Source organism: Coregonus clupeaformis, chromosome 20, assembly GCF_020615455.1.
Source record: "Coregonus clupeaformis isolate EN_2021a chromosome 20, ASM2061545v1, whole genome shotgun sequence".
Classification (NCBI taxonomy): domain Eukaryota; kingdom Metazoa; phylum Chordata; class Actinopteri; order Salmoniformes; family Salmonidae; genus Coregonus; species Coregonus clupeaformis.
The window spans coordinates 44419146-44428857 of NC_059211.1; the positions used below are offsets into that span (position 1 = coordinate 44419146).

The following is a 9712-nucleotide window of genomic DNA, read 5'->3' on the forward strand; positions in this document are numbered from 1 at the left end:
CTGTCTCTAAGCATACTCACAGGCACCTACACACTCACACACTGTCACTCCAACACAAACACTCATTCCATAATTTGCTCACTCACACATAATATGCACATACATTTATACTGACTATACACACACGCACACCCACTCACATACAAGCTGCTGCTACTCTGTATATGTTATATCCTGTTGCCTAGTCCCCATGCCCCTGTACATATCTACTTCCATCACTCCAGTATCCCTGCAAATATGGTATTGGAACGGACTTTTTCAATATTTCCTGTATATGGTATGCTTACTTACTTACATACTTTATTGTGTATCTCATATCTCCAATTCTTATTTCTCAAGTGTTTTTTTATATGAATACATTGTTATTGATTATTGCATTATTGGGTTTTGAGTTTGCAAGAAAGGCATTTCACTGTACTTGTGCATGTGACATTAAAACTTGAAACGTGTTCAAATTTGTTACAGGGTCTGATGACAATATCAGGTATTTAATTCAGTGGTGAACACAGCAGGAGAAATGCTGCAAAAAAATATGTTGGTAGGTCATGTGGCCATAGATAGTTATCTTGCCAACTGCACTATGCACTGCCACTAGCTATAGCTAGCTAATGTTAGTAACGCAGTAGACTGCATTCCTGTTTTCCACATCGGTGCTGGTCCCAACACTTCTCTTTTCTTCTAGTTCTCCTGATTTGTCACGTCGGTTTATCTGTATTGAGTTGATTGTAATGTTCATGCTATGCCATATTAGTTTCTACCTGAACGGTTACAGCCTGAATGGGTCTAGTTTCATTGCACATAACCTGTTATGCCAGTGAAAGTAATGTCGTGCAGACAGGAATGAAGAACTCTCCGGGAAGAAGAAAGGCGGTGGTGTATGTTTCATGGTGTGATTGTGATAACATACAGAAACTCAAGTCCTTTTGTTCACCCGACCTAGAATACCTCACAATCAAATGCCGACCGTATTACCTCCCAAGAGAATTATCTTCGGTTATAGTCACAGCCGTGTATATTCCCCCTCAAGCCGATACCACGACGGCCCTCAAGGAACTACACTGGACTTTATGCAAACTGGAAACCACATATCTTGAGGCCGCATTTATTGTAGCTGGGGATTTTAACAAAGCAAATTTGAGGAAAACACTACCAAAGTTCTATCAACACATTGACTGTAGTACTCGCTCTGGAAAAACACTAGACCACTGCTACTCCCCCTTTCGAGATGCCTACAAGGCCCCCCCCGCCCTCCCTTCGGTAAATCAGATTACGACTCCATTTTGCTCCTCCCTTCCTATAGGCAGGAACTCAAACAGGAAGTACCCGTGCTAAGGTCTATTCAATGCTGGTCTGACCAATCGGAATCCATGTTTCAAAATTGTTTTGATCACGCGGACTGGGATATGTTCCGGGTAGCCTCTGAGAATAAAATTGACGTATACATGGACACGGTGACTGAGTTCATCAGGAAGTGTATAGGGGATGTTGTTCCCATGGTGACTATTAAAACCTACCCAAACCAGAAACCGTGGATAGATGACAGCATTCGCGCAAAACTGAAAGTGCAAACCACCGCATTTAACCATGGCAAGGTGACTGGGAATATGGTCGAATACAAACAGTGTAGTTATTCCCTCCGCAAGGCAATCAAACAGGCAAAATGGCAGTACAGAGACAAAGTGGAGTGGCAATTCAACGGCTCAGACACGAGACGTATGTGGCAGGGTCTACAGACAATCATTGATTACAAAGGGAAAACCAGCCACGTCACGGAGACCGATGTCTTGCTCCCGGACAAGCTAAACACCTTTGCCTGCTTTGAGGATAAAACAGTCTACAGGGAGGAGGTGAGGGCCCAGGAAAATAACCTCTCCCTCAACGTCAACAAAACGAAGGAGCTGATCGTGGAGTTCAGGAAACAGCAGAGGGAGCATGCCCCTATCCACATCGACTGGACCGCAGTGGAGAAGGTGGAAAGCTTAAAGTTCCTCGGTGTACACATCACTGACAATCTGAAATGGTCCACCCACACAGCAAGTGTGGTGAAGAAGGCGCAACAGCGCCTCTTCAACCTCAGGAGGCTGAAGAAATTCGTCTTGGCCCCTAAGACCCTCACAAACTTTTACAGATGCACAATTGAGAGCATCCTGTCGGGCTGTATCACCACCTGGTACGGCAACTGCACCGCCTGCAACCGCAGGGCTCTCCAGAGGGTGGTGCGGCCTGCCCAACCTATCACCGGAGGCACACTACCTGCCCTCCAGGACACCTACAGCACCCGATGTCACAGGAAGGCCAAAAAGATCATCAAGGACATCAACCACCCGAGCCACGGCCTGTTCACCCCGCTATCATCCAGAAGGCGAGGTCAGTACAGGTGCATCAAAGCTGGGACCGATAAACTGAAAAACAGCTTCTATCTCAAGGCCATCAGACTGTTAAATAGCCATCACTAGCCGGCTACCACCCGGTTACGCAACCCTGCACCTTTGAGGCTGCTGCCCTATATACATAGACATGGAATCACTGGCCACTTTAATAATGGAACACTAGTCACTTTAATCATGTTTACATACTGCTTTACTCATCTCATATGTACAGTTGAAGTCGGAACTTTACATACACTTACTTAGGTTGGAGTCATTAAAACTAGTTTTTCAACCACTCCACAAATGTCTTGTTAACAAACTATAGTTTTGGCAAGTCGGTTAGGACATCTAATTTGTGCATGACACAAGTAATTTTTCCAACAACTGTTTACAGACAGATTATTTCACTTATAATACACTGTATCACAATTCCAGTGGGTCAGAAGTTTACATACACTAAGTTGACTGTGCCTTTAAACTGCCTGGAAAATTCCAGAAAATGATGTCATGGCTTTAGAAGCTTCTGATAGGATAACTGACATCATTTGTGTCAATTGGAGGTGTACCTGTGGATGTATTTCAAGGCCTACCTTCAAACTCAGTGCCTCTTTGCTTGACGTCATGGGAAAAACAAAAGAAATCAGCCAAGACCTCAGAAAAGAAATTGTAGACCTCCACAAGTCTGGTTAATCCTTGGGAGCAATTTCCAAATGCCTGAAGGTACCACGTTCATCTGTACAAACAATAGTACGCAAGTATAAACACCATGGGACCACGCAGCCATCATACCGCTCAGGAAGGAGATGCGTTCTGTCTCCTAGAGATGAACATACATTGGTGCGAAAAGTGCAAATCAATCCCAGAACAACAGCAAAGGACCTTGTGAAGATGCTGGAGGAAACAGGTACAAAAGTATCTATATCCACAGTAAAACTAGTCCTATGTCGACATAACCTGAAAGGCCGCTCAGCAAGGAAGAAGCCACTGCTCCAAAACCGCCATAAAAAAGCCAGACTACGGTTTGCAACTGCACATGGGGACAAAGATCATACATTTTGAAGAAATGTCCTCTGGTCTGATTAAACAAAAATAGAACTGTTTGGCCATAATGACCATCGTTATGTTTGGAGGAAAAAGGGGGGCTTGCAAGCCGAAGAACACCATCCCAACCGTGAAGCACGGGAGCGGCAGCATCATGTTGTGGGGCTGCTTTGCTGCAGGAGGGACTGGTGCACTTCACAAAATAGATGGCATCATGAGGAAGGAAAATTATGTGGATATATTGAAGCAACATCTCAAGACATCAGTCAGGAAGTTAAAGCTTGGTTGCAAATGGGTCTTCCAAATGGACAATGACCCAAGCATACTTCCAAATGTGCTGCAAAATGGCTTAAGGACAACAAAGTCAAGGTATTGGAGTGGCCATCACAAAGCCCTGACCTCAATCCTATAGAAAATCTGTGTCCAGAACTGAAAAAGCGTGTGCGAGCAAGGAGGCCTACAAACCTGACTCAGTTACACCAGCTCTGTCAGGAGGAATGGGACAAAATTCACCCAATTTATTGTGGGAAGCTTGTGGAAGGCTACCCGAAACGTTTGACCCAAGTTAAACAATTTAAAGGCAATGCTACCAAATACTAATTGAGTGTATGTAAACTTCTGACCCACTGGGAATGTGATGAAATAAATAAATGCTGAAATAAATCATTCTCTACTATTATTCTGACATTTCACATTCTTAAAATAAAGGGGTGATCCTAACTGACCTAAGACAGGGAATTTTTACTAGGATTAAATGTCAGGAATTGTGAAAAACTGAGTTTAAATGTATTTGGCTAAGGTGTATGTAAACTTCCGACTTCAACTGTATATACTGTATTCTATTCTACAGTATTTTAGTCAATGCCTCTTCGACATTGCTCGTCCTAATATTTATATATTTCTTAATTCCATTCTTATACTTTTAGATTTGTGTATTGTTGTGAATTGTTAGATACTACTGTACTGGTTGGAGCTAGGAACACAAACATTTCGCTACACCCACAATAACATCTGCTAAATATGTGTATGTGACCAATAACATTTTATTTTATTTGGTCCAGAACGGTTACTGGGTGACAACCTGACCCAACAGTCGTCACCTAGGGGCTCACAGTCACCTTCCCAGGACAGTTGTTCCTAATGGGGACAATTTAAGTCAGAGGGGAGGAGATGAGGGTTCCCGTGTGGCGCAGTGGTCTAAGGCACTGCATCGCAGTGCTAGCTGTGCCACTAGAGATCCTGGTTCGAATCCAGGCTCTGTCGTAGCTTGCCGCGACCGGGAGACCCATGGGGCGGCGCACAATTGGCCCAGGGTAGGGGAGGGAATGGCCGGCAGGGATGTAGCTCAGTTGGTAGAGCATGGCGTTTGCAACGCCAGGGTTGTGGGTTTGATTCCCATGAAAAAATGTATGCACTAACTGTAAGTCGCTCTGGATAAGAGCGTCTGCTAAATGACTAAAATGTAAATGTATGTGGTGTATTGGGGTTGTGCCACAGAGCATCATGGGAGTTGTGTGTGTTGAGATGAGCACATTGTAGATAAATGGTTGAACTGATTCCCGTCTCCCATCTCATCATTATTGAATTGTTATGAAGACGTGGTTATGAAACAAACCCACCAGACATAACACTAACAGCCATAAGTTAATCAGACAACACCTATTAAGAAAGTGAAATTGTTGGAAAATGGCATGTCTCAGAGCTCAATTTAAGAGTTAAACATCTCTATAGTACAGTACCAGCAGTTAGATTCACTAATATAAGGACTATTCCATAAATAATTGCTATCTATTCTACAGCAATATTACTATTTACTCCAGTATACCAAACGCTATAAACTTACAAAAGTTAGAAACAACTGAGGTTGACATATATATTATCCTTGCATTAAAGGTCCAGTGCAGTCAAAAACGTGATTTTCCTGTGTTTTATATATATTTCCACACAATGTTGGAATAATACTGTGAAATTGTGAAACTTATGATGCTCTTTTAATGTAATAGCTGTTTGAAAAGACCGCCTGAAATTTCGGCCTGTTTTGGTAGGATGGAGTTTTCACCAGGCAGTAAATTAATTAATATACCAATAAGAAAGAGAGTTCCAAACCTGTCTGCCAATAAAAGCTAGTTTTCAGTTTTCCCCTCCCCACTCAGACCACTCCCAGACAGTCCTAGGAAATTGCTCTTTGCTAAGAAGCTTTTTTTGTTGTTGACCATTTTAATTTAAAACAATCACAGTAAGGTACTTAATTGTTACCCAGAAATTATTTGATATTGACATAAAAACAGCTGCATTGGACCTTTAACAAAACACTCAATTACAACCAGTGTGTATTGTTCAATAACACAAAAAATAAGTTGATAAGTTCTCTGAGAAGGGCTCAGTGAGGTAGGCTACAGTAGTGGGCCCATCTGTAGTATGCGTGCTTTAGCCAACTCTGCTGTACAGTGTGTGGTCCTTGTCAAGCCAAACATACAGTATATGTATGGATTCATGACAACAACAGAGGAGTTGTCTTCAGATAGGTCTGGGAGCAGGGTATGGCTACAGAACCTCTTCCTCTCCTATTCCGCACCTCTGCTTCCCCACAGTGGAGATCCAGTGATCCAATGGTCTGACCCTACTCCCCCTTACAGCTGACCATGGACGGTTCGAAGCAAAGTTGTTGGTGGGCATGCTTAAAAAAAATAAAAAATAACTTCAAGTTGGATATAGAGACGCTGACAACAGAACAACATCCCCAGTCGGACATGCTTGAGCAGGTGGTCGCTTCGCATGAAGCGCATGTCAAACAGCGGGCACTGGAACTGTTTCTCCCCTGTGTGAGTCCGCAGGTGGCGCGTCTGTTCGTCAGAATGGCAGAACTTCTTGTCACAGTCGGGCCAGGTGCAGGAATAGGGCTTCTCACCTGGGATGAAGAAAACAAAGTTATTCACAACCAACATGTACTTGCTACTCTGTATGCACACACACATACACCATTTCTAAGCTTCGCATAGCCTCTATTGCTCGGTCGTCCATTACATTGGACGACCTAGAATGGAGGCTAAGCTACACATATACAGTGGGGGAAAAAGTATTTAGTCAGCCACCAATTATGCAAGTTCTCCCACTTAAAAAGATGAGAGAGGCCTGTAATTTTCATCATAGGTACACGTCAACTATGACAGACAAAATGAGGGAAAAAAATCCAGAAAATCACATTGTAGGATTTTTAATGAATTTATTTGCAAATTATGGTGGAAAATAAGTATTTGGTCAATACAAAAGTTTCTCAATACTTTGTTATATACCCTTTGTTTGCAATGACACAGGTCAAACGTTTTCTGTAAGTCTTCACAAGGTTTTCACACACTGTTGCTGGTATTTTGGCCCATTCCTCCATGCAGATCTCCTCTAGAGCAGTGATGTTTTGGGGCTGTCGCTGGGCAACACGGACTTTATTTATTTATTTTTATTTATTTTATTTTTTTATTTATTTTTTAGTCATTTAGCAGACGCTCTTATCCAGAGCGACTTACAGGAGCAATTAGGGTTAAGTGCCTTGCTCAAGGGCACATCGACAGATTTTTCACCTAGTACTTTCAACTCCCTCCAAAGATTTTCTATGGGGTTGAGATCTGGAGACTGGCTAGGCCACTCCAGGACCTTGAAATGCTTCTTACGAAGCCACTCCTTCGTTGCCCGGGCGGTGTGTTTGGGATCATTGTCATGCTGAAAGACCCAGCCACGTTTCATCTTCAATGCCCTTGCTGATGGAAGGAGGTTTTCACTCAAAATCTCACGATACATGGCCCCATTCATTCTTTCCTTTACACGGATCAGTCGTCCTGGTCCCTTTGCAGGAAAACAGCCCCAAAGCATGATGTTTCCACCCCCATGCTTCACAGTAGGTATGGTGTTCTTTGGATGCAACTCAGCATTCTTTGTCCTCCAAACACGACGAGTTGAGTTTTTACCAAAAAGTTCTATTTTGGTTTCATCTGACCATATGACATTCTCCCAATCCTCTTCTGGATCATCCAAATGCACTCTAGCAAACTTCAGACGGGTCTGGACATGTACTGGCTTCAGCAGGGGGACACGTCTGGCACTGCAGGATTTGAGTCCCTGGCGGCGTAGTGTGTTACTGATGGTAGGCTTTGTTACTTTGGTCCCAGCTCTCTGCAGGTCATTCACTAGGTCCCCCCGTGTGGTTCTGGGATTTTTGCTCACCGTTCTTGTGATCATTTTGACCCCACGGGGTGAGATCTTGCGTGGAGCCCCAGATCGAGGGAGATTATCAGTGGTCTTGTATGTCTTCCATTTCCTAATAATTGCTCCCACAGTTGATTTCTTCAAACCAAGCTGCTTACCTATTGCAGATTCAGTCTTCCCAGCCTGGTGCAGGTCTATAATTTTGTTTCTGGTGTCCTTTGACAGCTCTTTGGTCTTGGCCATAGTGGAGTTTGGAGTGTGACTGTTTGAGGTTGTGGACAGGTGTCTTTTATACTGATAACAAGTTCAAACAGGTGCCATTAATACAGGTAACGAGTGGAGGACAGAGGAGCCTCTTAAAGAAGAAGTTACAGGTCTGTGAGAGCCAGAAATCTTGCTTGTTTGTAGGTGACCAAATACTTATTTTACACCATAATTTGCAAATAAAATCATAAAAAATCCTACAATGTGATTTTCTGGAAAAAAAAATCTCAATTTGTCTGTCATAGTTGACGTGTACCTATGATGAAAATTACAGGCCTCTCTCATCTTTTTAAGTGGGAGAACTTGCACAATTGGTGGCTGACTAAATACTTTTTTCCCCCACTGTACCTGTGTGTGACCTTATATGCGACTTCAGGTGAGAGAATTTCTCATTGGCCCTGACACAGCCATCAAACGCATAAACATGTTGCTTCTTTGTAACAACTGGAGAGTGCGATAGTTCGTGTTGCTCACCAGATGGCATAGGCGATATGCGTGTGATTATGGATACAGACGTCGGTCTGGCATTTGGGGTAATGTTAAGGGTTGCATTGGTGGAATCGGACATCGTGGTGTAGCCGCTTTCCCGCATGAGATGTAGATGTCTGTATCAGTACCTCCAAATTAAGAATTACTCTCTTCCTCCAAGGCCGTCAAAGGCTGAAACCGTCCATACTCGTCAATAATTCCAGCAAAGGCTATGACCCTTTCAGCACCATAGACTTAGATAGACGTCACATAATTGTATCTGTCCCATTATGGCGCCTGTGAGAGCATGGGCAGTGCCATTGAAGCCATCTCCATTTTGAAGTAGCCCATTTTATTATTCTACTACTTCTATGAGTTGGCAAACAAACTAGTGTTTGTTGGTTGGCAATTTACTCCCACCTGCACTTATGGAATGTTTCCTTACCATTATAATTAATTGGCTGATCCCTCCTGGTGACCTGGATGGAATTATGTGATCCTTCCTTAACCGATTGGAAGTCCAACCAAGTTGACTACTTTAAAATGGTGAAAGTCGTCAATAGCGCTGTCCATGCTAAAACTGGCTTTTGGGCACTAGAGTCCTCTATCCATCTCTATGTTCAGCACAGACAAAAGCATGCAGCGTTTCGCGCACTTACGTGTCTTTGCTCGATCCCCTCCCTGTCCTGAGGGGAGAGCAAGTCCCCAGCGAAGATGGGCCTTTTCTCATTTGGAAAAAGTCAGTCCTCCACCCTCTCTCCTCCGTCCGCTCTCCTCCGTGACCTGGAGACCGATAAGTGGTCGAGGAAATGACAATTCGTTAGAAGGTGAACGGAAGAGTGTCCTCCCCTCCTCGATAGCCACCTTTCATCGAGGATAGTCATGTGTATCCTAACTGAGTTTTGAAATCTGCCACACCCCCTTTGAATCAGATTGTGTTTTGTTGGAGGAGAAAAGCACGCACACGTTTAAAAACAATATGCTACTTATCATTTTATCTATTAAATGTCTTGCACAACTAACTTCATTTGTTTTTATCACTTCACCCATTTACTTTGGGTTCCACCCCTGTAAATACCATTTGCCTGTGGAGGAAAGTCTCATTTCATACAAGCGCATTTTCGTCCACGTTCTCTTTCCTCGCTTCCTCTCCTTGATTACCTTGACCATCGAGAGCATCTTGACTGGCTGCTTCACCGCTATGGCAAACGCAGCGTCCTTGACCGCACAGCCCAGTACATCACATCCAGGACCTCTATCAGGCGTTGTCAGAGGAAGGCCCGAAAAATTGCCAGACTCCAGCCACCCAAGCCATAGAATGTTCACTCTGCTACTGTCCGGCAAACGGTAGTGGAGCATCAGCTCTCGGACCA

The 9712-nt window shown here is 43.6% G+C and overlaps 1 pseudogene; it reads right to left on the bottom strand.

Annotated features, from left to right (window-relative positions):
• Positions 1-5665: 5665 nt before the first annotated feature.
• Positions 5666-9509, bottom strand: LOC121532909 (annotated as a pseudogene).
• Between the last annotated feature and the right edge of the window lie 203 nt (positions 9510-9712).